The sequence below is a fragment of the Papaver somniferum genome, unplaced genomic scaffold (assembly GCF_003573695.1).
Source record: "Papaver somniferum cultivar HN1 unplaced genomic scaffold, ASM357369v1 unplaced-scaffold_16, whole genome shotgun sequence".
NCBI lineage: Eukaryota > Viridiplantae > Streptophyta > Magnoliopsida > Ranunculales > Papaveraceae > Papaver > Papaver somniferum.
The window spans coordinates 2,464,319-2,482,295 of record NW_020625486.1 but is presented as its reverse complement, the minus strand read 5'-3'; the positions used below and the strand labels follow the sequence as shown (position 1 = coordinate 2,482,295).

The 17,977-nt window shown below is 36.3% G+C and overlaps 1 long non-coding RNA gene across 3 annotated transcripts; it reads right to left on the bottom strand.

Moving 5' to 3' along the window:
- Positions 1-10,427: 10,427 nt before the first annotated feature.
- Positions 10,428-17,518, bottom strand: LOC113337356. Of its 3 annotated transcripts, XR_003354203.1 has the most exons (12): positions 17,100-17,518; positions 16,588-16,648; positions 15,918-16,109; positions 15,307-15,391; positions 15,098-15,177; positions 14,788-14,874; positions 12,727-12,904; positions 12,047-12,124; positions 11,841-11,921; positions 11,621-11,743; positions 10,878-10,986; positions 10,428-10,794 (listed from the first exon to the last, which is right to left on the bottom strand). It is a non-coding gene; the product is annotated as an uncharacterized LOC113337356 (long non-coding RNA). The 3 variants fall into 3 exon arrangements; XR_003354205.1 differs by lacking the exon at positions 10,878-10,986; XR_003354204.1 differs by lacking the exon at positions 12,727-12,904.
- Positions 17,519-17,977: the final 459 nt, after the last annotated feature.

The window sequence follows — 17,977 nt, the reverse complement described above, 5'->3', positions numbered from 1 at the left end:
TCACAATCTCCATCACGTAAGTTGTCTACCTGATTACTTGCAGCTCCATTCTCTTCTTCTAAGTCATTTGATTCTATGTTTGGCTCAATACATTAATCACTTCCATACCCATCTTGAGTTTGAGGAAAATAAAAGTGAGGATCATGCATATAATCCATTTGATCATGGTCTGGTAGATCATCATACAAGTACTCATCTGTAGGAGGAAAGTTAGAGGACTCCCCCACTTCAAAATCAGGATTCATCTCACTCATGTCACAAATTTCACAACCCCCACCCACCCAAAAAAAAACCTCCTCTACGGCTTCATTCTACTCCTCTCTCTAAATTATTTCTAAAACCCAACTTATAAATCAACTAACTAATCTAATGATTTCAATTAAATTAGTGTTAGTCATTGTGGGGGCATTTTGGTCATTTTGAAAATATATGGTTAAGGGGTGGCTTGGTTTTACTTCAAAATGACCAGTTTTTGTCTCATTGAATATACCCCAATTAATCTGGGTATATTCCAATCAAGCCAGGTTGATTAAAAGGGTTCCCAAGTATATACAATTTGTTTGATTGTGTCTGTTGATGGTTTTTTGCGGGTGAGAGATTGGTTTAATTTATTTATGGGACTTTGTTGGGTGCACCGCATGCAACTTTGATCACGAATATTTTACAGTTTGTATCTACTGGCTATGCCTTTGTTTACGCATGACTAACTCTAGTCTAGTGGTGGCTTTGCCTTCTTGGACAACTACAAAGGCCACATATATCAATGCAGTGGAGAAAAGATCCCTTGTGAAAATCACCGAGGATAATTATGATGATGTAAATAAAAGATGATAGAAAAAATCACCATGTACGTGTACTTAACCCTCAATCTCGGCTAATTTGCAACTCTTGATGTTATCAGTCACTTTCTCTTGATAGTTGAACTAAAAAAGCTAGCTACCTAGATCACAGCAGTATGAATGCATGCGAAGTATGGGTACGCGTTAGAACAGCGTCAGTCCAATATTACTTGCCACCGCCACCACTATAGCATAGTATATATGATTGAACCGTTTGCACCAATTTGGTTTGACATCTTGTAGTAGTTTCTGTTCAGTGGGCTCCAATTATGGCTTACAGTTTAGAAACCAAAAAAAATGTAAAGCTCAGGATAATATGGGATGCGTTTGCAAGTGTAATACTCATATGAGTGCATGATGAGCATTGCATAAGGATTTATCCTCCCACCTATACATGATATATCGTTTTGTTGATCAAAAAAAAAAATAGTATAAGGATTTCGACTTATCTGGCACGTTATTCCCCTGGGTGATTGTTTGTGGCTTATCATCGTACAAGAGGATCCAAATAAAACTAGTAGTTTATATTTTATCGGGTTTGCATCACCAAAATTTAAGCACCAAAAAATTTCACCAATTTGCATCCTCATTTTTGGCAGGAGAACGGCGTAGGAAGGGCTATTATGTGCTATGCCTTGCCTTCTTGGACAACTACAAATTAAGGGAGAGGGTATACATTACGAACAAAGGGCATCCTGAAAAGACTGGTGAAACAATACACTGACAGCACGTCATGATGTCATAATTTTAAAGGGAATAGCCAGCTTTTAACCCTCTGTCTTTAACTCTAGATAATTTGTAACTCAACTTGTCTTGAGAGTACTTTACTTGATAAGGTCTCTTATCATTGGTAACTGGTGTTTGAACCAATGTAGTTAATATCAGATATCGGTTTATCTCGGTCAGGACCGATACACTGATACGATTTTATATCGGGAATATTATCGTTCAAATATCGGTATAATATCCGTTCCAAATTTAGAGATTATAATTTTATAGCTACCATTAATTTTATCAAAAACACAAGAGTAACTTCAATAACTTTAAAATTTACTATCTAAAATGATAAATAAACAAGATCAAACTAGAAATAGGAGAGTAACTTCAACAACTTTAAAGTTTACTGCCTAAAATGGTAATGAAACAAGTAAAAAATTCAAACTAGAAACAAAAGAGTAACTTCAACAACTTTAAAGTTTACTACCTAAAATGGTAATCAAACAAGGATATTACAATCTTATTCAAAATCATACGAGCCACTATAGATATCATCATCTTCAGTAACTCCATTAGCTCCATCAAGTAGTCCATAATCAGTTTCTAACATCAATTGATCAGTTTCATATCCATCATACTTAGAGTCGGTTGGGTAAGTAGACTTACTTCGAGAGCTACATGTACCTATATTACCAACTGGTCTACTTTCTTCACCAAGAATATCTTGCAAATCATCCAAAGTGTTGAGATTATTAGTCCCACATTGTTTGGGCAATCTAAGATCCTGCGGTTTATAATCCTATGGGCCTCTCCACTTATTGCCAATTGGTTGTGAGTTGGATGCCCGTATTCTAACATGGTATCAGAGCAGGCAATTTGCGACGAGTCTTTAGACCGCGCCTTTACTCCACGTCACCCGATTTATTGTCCACGTGTAAGACCCAACGAGGCTACACGTGAGGGGGCGTGTTGAGATTATTAGTCCCACATTGTTTGGGCAATCTAAGATCCTGCGGTTTATAATCCTATGGGCCTCTCCACTTATTGCCAATTGGTTGTGAGTTGGATGCCCGTATTCTAACACAAAGTTCCATCAAGAACGTCTTGAAATATCCCCGATATATCGGCCGATACGGCCGATATTGATTATATTGGACGATATTATCGCCAAGATATCGTATCGCCGATACAATGCTTATCCTACCGCTCCAAGAGCGATATCCTAAATATCCCAGATATATCGGCCGAGACGGCCGATATTGACTACATTGGTTTGAACATCAATAGCTTTATCCTCTTGATGCTTTGCATGACCCATTTATTTAGAGATAGATAGTCCACGGTTTTGAAAAAGGATCCTTTTGTTTAGAACTGAATCCACTTCTCATATGCATACCTAATATTCACCATGTTTGTATCATGTAATTTCCTTTCATGAATTAATTTCTGCTGAACTCCATATTAATTTTCATTGTTCAGGGGGTTTGTTACAGAAAAGATGGATACTTGATCTTTTGACCAATGGTAAAACCATCTTTTATTACAATCCCATGTATATGTGCATGGAGGATTACACGTCTTGAATGCTGTTTAAATAATTCCAAACTGCTTCTTATCGGGTATGGAGCTCCCATCCTATATTCCTATGTCATGGCGAGATGCACATCCTTATGTATAGATCGAAAGATTGCACATCGATAAAAACCTTGATAGAGGAGGCAAAATTATATGCATGGTAAAGGTCTCAAGAAAAAAAAGGAACTAAAACCGTACTCAATACTTGTATGAAGGAAGGAAGGCGACAGTGATAGGCGCCCCCCACCCTTTGCCCCCATCTAAATCCCCCAATAGGTGGCCTCCTTTGTCACCATTGGATTGATAACTTAAACCCCACCTGGAGGACAGCATGGGGCCCTTTTATGGGGCTGTGAGTGGGGGAAGGAGGGGAGGATTCGGGGGTTTAGCATTTTCGGAAGGAATATGTGACAAACTGACACCAGCTATGTTTATCAACAAGAAACTACCACGTGTCTTCTACTTTCCTTTCTTTCGTTCTTCTTCTATATTATTAACATGCTCTCTGGAACCAAGTTGGCGATAGTGAGAATATTGGAAGTAGTGGAATCCAAAATCCTAGAATCTTCTCTCTTTGGTAATCAAAAATCAAATTTAATTAGTTTGTCTTAGTATTTTCTTTTAGTAATCAAAAACCAAATCTTCATAAAAGTCCGAGGATCGAATCCTTCTTATCACTTTTAAAAACTACATCAAAAATCTAAGCTCTGCTACTTTGGTAGTTGTTGGATAGATAGATCTAAACCCGACAAAGGAGTTTATTGAATTAAACGGAAGAGACTTTGCCAAATTTATATCACTGAGATTGAATAGAGTTGTTACGAACAGATTTGTTGTTCCTTTAATGTTTGGAATTAGATCCAAAGGAATTGTTCTAGTGCGTGCACTTATCGAATGTCGGAAGCGCAAGGATACTGAAGAAACCAGGTGAACTATATTTTTAGTGGCTTGGTCTCAATTATACGAAGTTGGTTGATTTTGTATAACAGATTAATTCTGAGAGTATTCAATTCTAACTAGGTCTCGGGGTTTTTCTGCATTTGCGGGTTTCTCGTTAACAAAACCTTGTTGTGTCATTTACTTTTGCTTTCCGCAATTATAATTGTTGTTATTATAATTTAAAGTAGATTACACAAACGTTATCTACATATTACTTGATAGTGATCCTATAGAGTTTGGTTAAGTCCGAACCTATTATCAAGTAATCACACTTTGATTGGTGTATTTTCTCGATCTCGTATCCATAGGCAACACAGAAAGAATGAATACCGATTAGTTGTATTGTCTCGACTCAGTCCATACACAATCACTTTCGTTAAGAGGACTTATAGGTGGAAAATTTTAATATTGTGGTATATTTGGGTACTCTCGTCTTTTCAATTGTTATAACACAAGCTGGCGTACTAAAATTGGTCGCACACTATTTGAGGTGGTTTGTGGTTGCCAACCTCCTTCTCTTCAGACATATATTCCAGAAACGGCAAAAGAGGAGTCTGTAGAGCAAGAGCTCATGGCCAGAGATTCAATGATTAAAGAAATAAAAGAAAAAAATCAAAAAAGCTCAAGCCTGGATGAAGAGAGTTTATGATTCCAAACACATTGAGAGGGAGTTTTCTGATATGGTTTATTTAAAGTCGCATCCATACAGACAACTTTTGGTCTCTTTGAAGAGGGGAGTTAAATTATTAGCAAAGTACTATGGTCCATTCAAGATTTTAGAACGTATTGGCGTCGTTGCTTACAATCTTGAGCTGTCAGATAACTCACAAATCCACCTTCTTTTTCATGTCTCCTCAAGAAAAATATTGGCGTTAACGTTAGTGTTCAACCTGACTTGCCAATATCCAGCAAGGATGCTGAGATGATTATATCGTTGCTTCAAGCGATTCTTGATCCCACTAAGAAGAACAAACAAGAGGCCCTAATTCATTGGCAGGGTCTATCACCAAGTGAAGCTACTTGGGAAAAAGAAGAAACTATGAAGGAGCTGTTACGATACAGTCAAGTACTGTTTCCATGACTGCGTAGTTTCAGTTGCACTAGTCGTATTTGTTAGTCATGCTTTGAATAAACAGTAGTGTTTAGGGATAAGTAGTTAGTAATGCACATATATGTAAGGAATTATTATATTATGTTGGGACTGGATTGTGGACGTGTGTCATATAAGTTCCAGTATGTTATCAAATGAATTATCAATTTAATCATATTTTTGAACACAGTTGTGTTATTTGAGGTTTGAGTCGTTCGAAGAACCCATTTATCTTTCTACAGTAGAAACTTTTTAAATTAACAGTCCTGGAACCAGAAAAATCTATTAATTTAGAGATTATTAATTTAGCGAGTTAAATTTTAGTTTGTGTAAGTCTGGTTGGGATCATCAAATATTATTATTTTAAAGAGATAATTAATTTAACGAGTATTAATTTAAAGAGTTTCTACTGTAGTTACTTTCTAGATCTCTTATCATCCAATCTTACAGGTAAAATATCTCTGAAGCATAACACAAATGGTCTATCTTATTGAGTTTCTTTTTCTTTTGGACAAAGGGGATAGTTCATTGATAAAAGCTCCAAAGAGCAAATACAGACCCCAAATTCAATATAAGACAAATGACACCGTACTAGTGATCTATAGACCGACAAACCTTCAGTGAATTACAATTGGAAAACACCGGGGCATACCATATGATGAGGACAACTGAAAAATCCGGTACAAAAGACCAACTGATACATCAAACACCAGTAATATAGCAGAAGGTAGGGCTGTCAACGGGTCCGGGTCCTCCCGGGTAGTACATGGCCCAGAACCGGACCCGACATATCAGCGTCGGTTCCGGGTCCTAGCGGTTCCGGGGCCGGTTCCATAATGTGTTGGCCCAGAACCGGACCCGGTAAAGGTCACGGGTAATCACCGGGTCCGGGTACCCATCGGGTAAAAACACAAACTTATATCAGCTTATCAGTTATATGACTTCCCAAGTGACCATCTTTAACATACATACAAAAGTAGAGTACACTTGAGCTTAGAATCCTTAGATTAGGAAAATCAAAGTTACTTTCCTAGCTATAAGTAAGAATCTGCCATTATATATGATAGATACTAAATACAAAAGTTGGCAGACATGTTTTTAGCCGATAACTGCTCCATCAGTAGATTCAGTACCTGCCTTAATGGATATAGCCTGTCGTATTATAACCACAAAAGTTGACAGACATATCATTCTATAAACTGTAGAAGCCCCAAAAGATAAATGTGTTTTTCCTTCACAAGTACATATACAAAAAAGAAGGATGTAGTTCGCGCACTTCGCATGTTCTTTGGCTATGCCTATATAATATATATATACCAAAAAGAAGTTCCAACCATCATATTTCCAATTGTTCCTGCAAGAGAAACAAAAACAGTTGATCATATTCCCAATTGACCAAACAGAAGCAACCATATCACAATCAAAGACCTTGCCTGTGATTTAGTAATTTGCTCCATAAATCTTCTCTATTAGTATTATTCATTAGGGTTATCTGATCATACGTATGCAAGAAAACTATGAAATGCTGAAGTAATTCAGAGGGTCATTGTAGCAAAATATGTAAGAGGATGATTGAAAATGAATATACATATATACACAATAACAAGTTTCTTGTTTCTACTCTTTTCATGCACTTTATCTTGTTTTGTTTTTCTACCTTTATTTACTTTATCTCATCTAATTGGAGACCTGGGTACAGGGTGCATATTCCAAGGTTAGCTGGTTATTTTACCTTAAATTGATAGTCAGTCAGTTAGACAATGTGCGATGTTGCATCATCAGCGTCTGACTCGAGCTCCTCCTCAATTTGCAGCATCCCATGATCAACAATAATGGAAACTACATGAGCAGAACATCGAACATGGAATAATTCCCCATCCAAAAGTAATCCATTATCTGGTTTTAGCTGAGCAAGAAGTTCACTTACCACGACTTTGTTAGTTGAAGCATTATCCAGCGTAATTGAAGCTATCTTCCTATCTATATTCCACTTGTACAACTGCTCCATCAGTACCTTTGCAATGTTAACTCCTGTGTGTTGCACATCCACAGCGTTAAAAGATAAAATTCTCTTCTGAATCTTCCATTCTTCATCAACATAGTGAGCTGTCAAAGCCATATAACCTCTATTCTGAGTGGTACAAGTCCACATATCAGTAGTAAGGCTTATGCGACTCTGTACCTTACTAAAAATATCGTACAAATGCTTCTTTTCCATTTGATAAATCTTTATGCAGTCTGACTTCGTAGTGTTCCGCTTCACAAGTTTAATATTGGGTTGTAATGAAGTCAGCACCCTTCTAAAACCAATGTACTCTACAAATGAGAAAGGGAGTTCATGCAAGATAATCATTCTTGCAATACAATCACGAGTTACTTCTTGGTTAAACTTAAAGTTGTAAGCAGCTACTGACCCATCTTGTGTTTCACTAGCTTTCAAGAACATTTGGTTAATTTGCTGTTGTGCTCCTTTGTACGCCATACAACTATTTAGATGTTTCCTCAAACTGCTTGTCCCATTTTTGCTCTCCGCACCAATATTCCTCTTGCAGTGCTTGCATTCTCCGTGTGTTTTCCCTTTTATCAATACCTCTTGAAATTCAGCCCAATACTTTGAGGTTCTTTTGCGTTTACGTGTAGGTGACAGAACCACATCTGTTGTTGCCGCTTCTATATGATCAGAATCAGAATCACCAGTATCACTTGACTCACTGGCTACAGTTTCTACTTCTTTCGGCTCTGTTGAGTTTACAACTTTACTCTTCTTTGCAGCCTTCGAAACGGCAGCTTTAGGAGGCGGCATACACGGGGATTTCGAAACGGTAACTTTAGTCTTCTTTACAGGAACACAATGATCACCAACACTACTTCCTGTTTGACTTTTCATGTTGCCTCTGCAAGGAAAACCCAACAAACATCTGTATCAGCCTATCAGGTGTCATAAAGTAATCCATAACAAATTTTCAGAATCATAAAAAATTGCCCATTCACCAGTAATTCAAAATCACTAAAGTAACACCCAATACTGCAAATTAAAAAATTCTTTCCTCTTGAGTAAGAAGAAACAAAAGGGGTAAATTCAAAACATCCATTCACCATTCACAGATTCAATAATAACATAAAAAAACAAATTAAAACCTAAAATATCCAATTTCATAGACAAAATGTTACCATAATCATCATCATAATAATCCATGTTTTCAAAATCCCCAAATTCATGAAACCCTAAAACGAAAACATAACTCATAACAAAGAAACCCTAAAAACAATATAATAATAACCTGAAGAGAGGATCGATGAACCACCAATCAATCAATCAACGTTCTGCATAACATCATCAGTAGTAAACTTGGTACCCTTATCTTTTATCAGCAGCAGCTCTACCTTTGGCCTTACGAGTTACGATCCAAGAGCGACTTCCTATCCTTATCAAGTCTGAGCTTAGTAATAACAGTATAACACACTTTGAATCTTTGATGGATTAAGTGATTAACGCCAACATTAACAGTAGATCGGATTCATCGTAGTGGGTGGTGAAAGCTCTAACTACTTCTGCAGGCAGAGGCAGGAGAAGAAAGTAGATCGGAATGGGGGCGAGCTTCTCATCCTTTCCTTATATATGACCTAATTTCGCTGGGGATTTTACAAAATTAACCTTTATGAAATACCCGAATACCCGCGGGTACCCGACGGGTAGGATCCGGATGGACCCGTTCATAAACGGGTATATATGGGTAATTACCCGCCGGGTCCAAAATGGTTAATGGGTCCAATTTAAGGACCCGGAACCGGACCCGAATACGTCGGTTCCGGTTCCGGACCCGGGTAATGGGTACCCATTGACAGCCCTAGCAGAAGGTATCACATCAAGGTCCACCCGTCAAACATACATAATACCCAGGTTTAACACAGAAACAAACCCACACTAAAAGACCCGACCCGCAACCCGACCAAACCCTAGTAGTCATCACTGCATCTCACCTGTAACACCATCACCATGTTCCGATACTAACAGCCACAAGGATTCTATCACAGCCAAAGCAACTGTTTTACTTCCATAAACTGAAATAGAACAATCGCTACACATAAGTTGCAAAACAAGCTGAGCCACCACACCAACCACTACCATCATTAACATCATCACCACTGATAATATTAATAGCCACCAAAACCACTTATTAAGCAAGCCCAAAATCACAGCAACTTCAGCATCAACCAATTCAGGAAATCAAGCCTAAATTCGAACCACTAACCAACAATCCTCTACCGATTGAACTTAGACATCAACCGGTTTTTCACCATATCAATCATCACCCAATTCAGGAAGTGAAACCCAAATTGGGAGCAAAATATTGCTGGAATTGCAACAAACAAAGGAAAAACAGAAAAATACAGTATAAACATGATAGTTCCTCACTCAATTTGAGCCATAAAGACTCAAATCAGGCAAGACATTACCCAGATCGGTAGTCTTCCTTGAATTACTACTTTCTTATCTTATTGAGTTCATAGATGTAATTTAGTACTACAATTAAGTTATTCAAGTACTTACAAATTATGTGCAGGAAGAAAACAACACAAAAAAAAAAAAAATCAAGCAATCAAGCACTTACGAATAGCCCTTTTAAGAAGACCCATCATACACACAGGATCACGGTTTCACCTTTTCTGTTCGCGCTACCGGAAACTGAAAACTCATTTCTACCTTAATCGTTGGTTTTGATCTCTTATTCACAGGGTCTATGAGTGAAGTGGGGTTTCTTGTAATGGTGAAATGGGGTTTGATACTGCTGTAGAAAGGAAACTTACAGATATCTTAAAATTTTCTTTTATCGAATTAGATTTATTCCCCAGTAAATCCATGAAAAATCATACTCCCTCCGTTCTTTTTTAATAGGCTCAAGGAAAGTCAAATAAGCTAATTTTTTAACTGGAAAAGTCAAATATTATTTTAATTTTTTGGGACCATTTTTTCCTTATACAATTGTCATGTGGACCACTTCACTTTACTTCTTTTGCTAACAAGTGTCATGGAGACCATTTCATTTCACTTCTTTTATTGACAAGTGTCACGAGGACCACTTTTAATGATTAGTTTTCTTAATTTTTCGTAAATTTCTCTAAAAACAAAACTGGCCTATTAAAAAAGAACGGAGGGAGTACAAAAATAGGATTTTGTTTAGATGTTTGGATCTAAGAATGTGGGTTCATAAAATTACAATCACTTAGCAAAAATTAACTTAATTGACAGAAACAATAATCCAAGATATTGTACAAGGATGATCCCTTTAATTGACTCGTACATTTTCTGTTTGACAAAAATTAATGCAGAAAAAAAAAGAGGCAATAAAAGAAATAATCCCCTCCTGAGAAAGTGCATCAATTAGGTTTGGCACCACAAGATCCAACTAACTTTCATGATTCTTGACATGAAAACTTACACAAAATCACGAACAAATGTTCAATTTCATTACTAACCTATTAAATGTAAAACACTAAATATTGCGGTGCTCATGAGTCGTGACATTACACCTCTCCTAAAGAACAGTCAGACTTTTGCCAGCATACCCACACCCACAGATCTTGAGGAGCACCTACTGCAACTTTCTTCTTCTGTCATGGCCGTCATATGCACTGCAGTGAAAATATGTGCAGAATTATTACTTTATAATTTAACCACAAATACTAGACACTGATTCAACGGTATCCAATCCCACCATTAGCAAGAAGGAGATGCTGAATGTACTTGGAGCCTCCATGTAAGGCTTCTGCAGTTCGTACAGAGCCGGAAAAGTCCTCAAACCATCTAATGAAACCTAGTCAGACCTGAGCAAATAGAAGTGATAAACTAAGTACAAACTAGGTATTTGCATAGCTTCAGTCGAACATAATTTCAATTTAACAATTGCATGCTTTTATCATGGTTAACTAGGCTATGGAACACGCTAAGACTACTCCCTTGAATACACTGGGTCACCCTCCACACATGCCCAGTGGTTTTAGTTCATTTAATTTGAGATACTGCAACTCCCTACTCTCCACTAGCTTTTGTTTGAACTTGAGAACTTAGGAACGCAGGATAGAAAAACAAAAACATGTGAGCAGTGCAATGTAGATGATCAATCAAATTGACAACCTAAATTCTGTATGCAATAGAGTGCAAAATAGCCTTACTAGTTAATACATTAAAATGTTCGACAAATAAGTAACATCATTATGACTTTTGAGATTATGATATACTAGGAAACCCATGCCTATATCAATTGCAACAGTTCACTAAGTTGTTTTTTGTTTCTTTCCCTAGATTATATAATAAGTGAAATACCTAATAACTATAAAAGTTATTGCTTTCATTTGTAAACTCACCAAACCTCACAATGCGCATTTAAAAATTCACCATATCAAAGTCTAACAGCATTAAACTGCACACAACAATCAGCCAGATGATTGTAACAATTACCTGGGCACAAACCAAACCGCTAAGGGCAAAAGTGGAGAAATCCAGTATATATGCCACTCATCAATATGACCAATGTGAACTGAAGCATGGTCCTTTGCAGTGATAATTCTATTTGCTGCAGAACTGCAAATACTCAACAAAAATACAAATCTGATCAAAACCCACCAAAGCTGAAAGCGTAACCAAATCGTCGAATAAAAAAAAGCAGGGAGAACAATACCATTTCCTAGGGATGTAAGGATCCATGCTTTGCCCTTCTTCGTTCATCATCTTGGCATGATTTTTGTAAGGCTATCAACAACTGAAAGAAGAAAAAAAAAACATATAAAAGTTGTTAAGATTTGGGCAATTAAGAGACTAATGCAGTTTGTGCTAATATGGATAACTTGGAGCTAGTAGTGTTAAAAAAAATTCTTGTACACTTACCAACTAGGTATGTAAGACGTCTTATATCCACCATACTCTTTTCTTTCGCTTAAATGCATTCTAATTTGTTTCATAAGTCTGCATACAGGAAGAGAACAAAATAAATTAGATTGCACTCTACTTGAAGTATATGAATTAGTTTGAATGGGCAATACTAAGCAATTAGATTGAGTTGGCAGAACTACAGTACAATTGCATTAATGTGAAAGAATGAAAGTTGTATAAATTTCTGTAGCCGTAAGAAATGGTGCAGTGCTATCTAAATGTCTTGTCATTATTGATTTGGACGATTTTGGCTACAAATTGGCTATTCAAACTAGCATAAACCAAATACCGGCAACGAGAAAACAAAATTGAAGAAATCTGGTGTAGACCCCAACAGAAGTGATCGTTTGGAAACCGCAACAGATAAGCCTTACAGCCACTAGTTTCTCTAAAGTCTAAACAAAGGCGCGGGGTTATCCGCACCAACAAAACCAGCACAAATTGGAACCCTTACAGCCCATTAAGTTCATAAGCCTTATAAGACACTAATTTGGTGTCAGGAGAAACACGCATTACAGGGTTATCTTGTTTCGTCCTCTTTCTGAAACTTCAGCGAGGCGAGGCGAGTGATCCCCCTTGGTACTGTTTAAATTAATCAAATGTCGACTTAAAGATAAAATAAATAGTAGAGTTACCATGAGAATTTAACGCCTCCCCCGACGGAGTTTCTAGGCATTCTGGAACTGGTTTGAGATTCAGCTCTAAAATCACCCCTCAATTTCTTCTGGATGGACAATCCTCACAACCGAAAGGCAAAAAAACTTGTACAAACTTGACGATTTCCAACACATACACTCCACAACACTTGAACAGCTGCAATAATCATTCCAACATCGTCAATTACCAATTCCCAGCTTGAATTTTACTGTGAGGATAAATTTTTGTGCCATCCACAATTGAATCAACATGTCTTTCGTAAACACATAATCCTTACTGATTATCAATTCATTACATCCAAACTTAACCAAAATGTCTTTCTTAAACACTTAACCCTTGTTGATTATTACAACAGTTGAATCAAAATGTCTTTGTTAAACACTTAACAAGTGACAAAATACAGCAATTTGAAGAACTCTCTTACCATGTGGTGTTAGATCGCCATGGGAAGGAATTAAAAAAAAAAAAGATCTCCATGGGTCAGCTGCACCAACATATCTATTAGAAATTCAGGTAGAGAGTTAAGGTGTGTTTTTCCGATTCTGCTCATACCAAGAACCAAAAATCACTTACTAATAAACCCTTTTCTTCTTTTTCTTTTTCTTCCTGTTTACTGCTATTGCCTTACTTATTAGCAATAACAACATGCTTACTCTCTTAGATTTACTTTCAGTTATTCTTTGAATAAACTGAATCTGTATGTGAATGTGAAAATCGGGATTACTGTAAGCCTTAGATTTACAAGTTATAGCATACCTTAAAGTTCTAATGAATCTTGTAAACGTTAGATTTACAAGTTAAAATTGAGATTTGTAATGAATCTTGTAAGCCTTAGATTTACAAGCTATTGCATACCTTAAGTTGTTTGTATATAGATCTGAATCAGAGACAACCTTAGATTCAACTGTAAAATAGGGTTTGAAGGTCTCTGATTCTGATCTATCTATACAAATAAAGGTATGCAATAGCTTGTAAATTCAGTGAATGCCACGAAGTTGAAACAAAAATAAGATTTATAAACGCACAAGGGGGACAAATGGACAATAACTAGGATAATGTTATAAGCTGGACATACAGAGAGAACACTTACTATCACAATACTGATCATAGAGAATAAAAGACAGAAAAGCTTGCAGGAGGCTTACACCAAGGGACTATGACCCAATATTTCGATGCTAAACAGTTGGGCCTAAGCTCGTGTTGTGGCACGAACAATTAATAAATGTCTTCATAATTGGACTCTAAAGTAACAAGATAGCTCATTGATCCAAGACGAAGAAGATAAAATACTATGTTCTTCTATCCTTGACATGCAAGAAAGTAAGGTAAACCTTGTTTACTGCTACACTTGTAACTCTCAAAGCTCAGCTGTCCCAAGATCATGTTATTATGGAAATGCTGGAATCCATAACTACGCCAGAATTTTGGTACAAAGCTCAAATAGGATGTCTCAAGTTAATCATACTATTCTGCTATTTGGAAAGTTCAAATCTTTCCAATTTAAGTAAATTGTTGATAATACTTGACGAAACATCAATGCTGACAGTGTTCCTATGGATCCAATACAAATACTTGGTCCTAGTAGTGTTACGAAAAATTCCTGTCTCTTACCAACTATAGGCGTATAAGATGTCTCAAATAAATCATACTCTTGTTTCGCTTTTGGACAGCTCAAACCATGCTGTTATATAAGTTTGATATCAAGAAAAGGATAAATCAAATTACACTCTACTTGTAGTTAGCACTTACCAGTTAGATTGAGTAGGCAGTATTCCATATGCAAGTTAATATGAAACGATGAAAGTCGCATAAATTTTTGCAGCAGTAAAAAATGGTGTAGCCCTATCCCTATGTAACATCTACTAGGATATGTACTCCCATCTTGACAAGGTTTTGTAATATTTTACGCATACAAATATGAGAAATATTTCAACCATGAACAGTCAAATCCAAGATAATAAAATGATAAACCTCGAAGAGCTTTCAAGTTGCAAGACTGGAAAGAGACTGGATAAAAAAAAACATATGTATGTACGTACCATTTCTTGCATCAAGGGAAGTTTTTCCTACCCACTGTGCGTTGGGCTTCACTGGCTTCTACTCTTGATATTGTGATCGGAAAGTACCTTAAGAATACACATGTCGGAATTAATTAGACATGCAAGCAGAGAAGAGAATTCCTAAGGTCATATATGCCACTCTCATCAATGTGACCAATGATAAGCTGTTTACAGTAAGAATTCTATTTGTAGCAGAACCGCAAATGTTCAACAATATACAAATCTGCTCAAAACTCACCATAACCGAAAACGTAACCAAACCAACAAAAAAAAAAGGAGAGAACAATACCATTTCCAAGGGATATAAGGATCCACGTATTTTCCTCCCACGTTCATCATCTTGGCAAGATTTTGTAAGGCTATCAACAGCTGAAAGAAAAAGAAAATAAAAAACATATAAAAGGAGTTAAGATTTGGGCAGTTAAGAAACTAATGCAGTTAGTGCTAACGTGGATAACTTGGAGCTAGTAATGTCACAAAATTTCCTTGTTCGCTTACCAACTGGGTACATAAGATATCTCATATTCACCATACTCTTTTTCACTTTTTGACAGCTCAAAGCATTCTAATTTGTTTCATAAGTCTGCATATAGGAAGAGAAAAGAGTAAATCAGATTGCAAAATACTTGTAGTATATGAATTAAGTTAGTTTGAGTGGTCAACACTTAGCAAGTTAGATTGAGCAGGCAGAACTACAAATGCATTAATGTGAAAGAATGGAAGTTGTGCAAATTTTTATGGCCATAAAAAAGGGTGTAGCACTATCCAGTATCTACAAGCATATAGTATTCCCATTCTTGACAAGGTTTTCTGATGTTTTGCACAGACTAACAGGAGAAATATTTCAACCATGAACAGTCAAATTAGCTTTCAAGTTGTAGAAATGAAAAAGTGACTGAAAAGACCAGCAAATGCATGTATGCATCATTTCAGCTTTGCATTGAGGGAAGTTTTTCCTACCCATTGTGTGCTTGGCTTTCAGGTGGCTTCTACCCTAGATATTGTTATCGGAAAGTACCTTTCGAACACACTAGTCAGAACTAATTAGATGTGAATGTAAAGAAGAAAATTACTGGGTGAACATGACAGATCTCTGAATTTTTTTTTACCTGATGCTCTTCAGTAGCCCAAAATTTCAGAAGATTATTTCACTCTCTGTCAGTTAACTTGTTGGGTCTATCTGTGAGAATTTTGTATCATGGGGTGTAGAGTGACGTCCTTTTAGCTATTTTGTTCCTAAATATTCCACAGGCAATACACAAGGTATCTTTTTCATAACGTTCATCTAGTACAAACAAATCCTGAAACAGATAAAACAATAAACCTGTGAATCAATGAACAAGTTACACGAACGTATCATATGGCACACAAAACAAGCAAACATTAACTTAGAGATGGTTATTCCTTGATCTCTTAACCAATAATTCTATGGTTAACTACATCACGTGCCAACGATAGAAAGAAGGGTAAAATTGCAGCCTTGCAGGTTCTGCTTCTCGCGCTTGCTTATCCCAATGGTCAGCACAGTTGAAACGCTGAGACTATTTTAGCAACACCCCAATGGCATCAAAGAAGTGATGTTTCTTCTATAAGATAACAGCATCATTCGTATAAGAAAGCTTACTGACCACCAGGTCAATACACAAAATCTAATCGTGCGCAGAAGACAATACAGCTAAAAGGTAGAACGGAACTGAAAGACAGTGATAAACTTATTGACAATAAACCAATAGTGAATCGTAACAAAATACCACAAGGACCAATTCAAAAGATACACACCATGTGTAAAATGGCTACTAAAACTTCATTGATGGGGCTCTAACAGCAGCATTTTCACCTCCTGCAAACAAAAAGATGAGGTTATTAAGGCTACCTTACAAAGTACTCACTCAAGCAGCCGAATTAAACTTTTATAATTGAAACCATTTCCATAGATTGTTCAAACTACCAAATATTCAGGGAAGCCCATTGCGGTAGAATGCGAGATTCGCCAATAGTTTTTTCACTGAGTTTGTTTTGAACCAAAACAAAAGTAACCAACAAAACACAATAAGCTACACAGTAACAATACTCAGTCATCCTAAAACACAAATTTTCTCATGAAACTTTTACAACTTTGCCAATACATTAAGAAAAATATCCAAAAAGGGAGAACATATTTCAACCTTTGTAAACACTTAAATCTCTTTATCTCAATCTTAACCCAATTAATTATGTTAACATTTTCATGATGAGGAAAAAAAACAGACAATTCCATGAAAAAAAATATAATCTCAGAAGAAATAATGTACCTCTTAGAAACTTCTTCAGTGAAATGATCCACAGTCTCCACCGCAAAGTACTAAAATATCTGACAGAAAGAAAATCAATTATACAAAATCTGTTCCTATAATTTTCCGAGTCTGCCAAACGGAAATGACTCTTCATCACTGCATAAATTTTCGAGTCTGCTCGCACCGAACAGATCAATACATAAACTATTTTGTATCTTCTTCCTTCTCTTTTGGCTCTTTTGAATCTTCTTTAGCAACAAATACCCAAACCACTTAGATTTATTACAAAATTTTCTTCCAACGCCTTCCATATCTTCGATCCAAAATCAACCAGTAACTCTGATCTATCTACTCATTTCATATTCTCTCTGCATCTTTGATTTTAGAAAGGGTTTGATTTTAGAGATTAAGGTAACGCAGACAAGTTTGAGCCCTCAACTCTATCTCTCTCAAGCAATTTCTTTGAACCATGATATTGGGCATACCAAAATCTTCAAGGCATACTGAATGAAGACAAAAAAAAAGGTTGTGAAATAGCAAAATCAGATAACCCCTTAACCCAAAATTTTTAATGACAAATCTGCCCTTTACTTATTAGTGATATTAATCTTGATTAGTGATTAAATATTTTGTTTAATGATTAAAATAATTTTCAGAATTATAAGAGTTGTTTAGATGAAAAATTTGGGGAAAAAAAATCAAAGTTTTGGTTTGGTTAAGAAGGAGAGAAAGAGAAGGAGAAAGTGAGAAAATTCTAATTCTTGATTCAATGGAGGATGGGGAGTGTTATATATCATCTAAAAAAACCTAGGAAAATACACATCAACTACAACAATGATTCCCAAATGGTTGATTTCCTAGATTACGAGAATGATTCAATGGAGGATGAAAAGGTT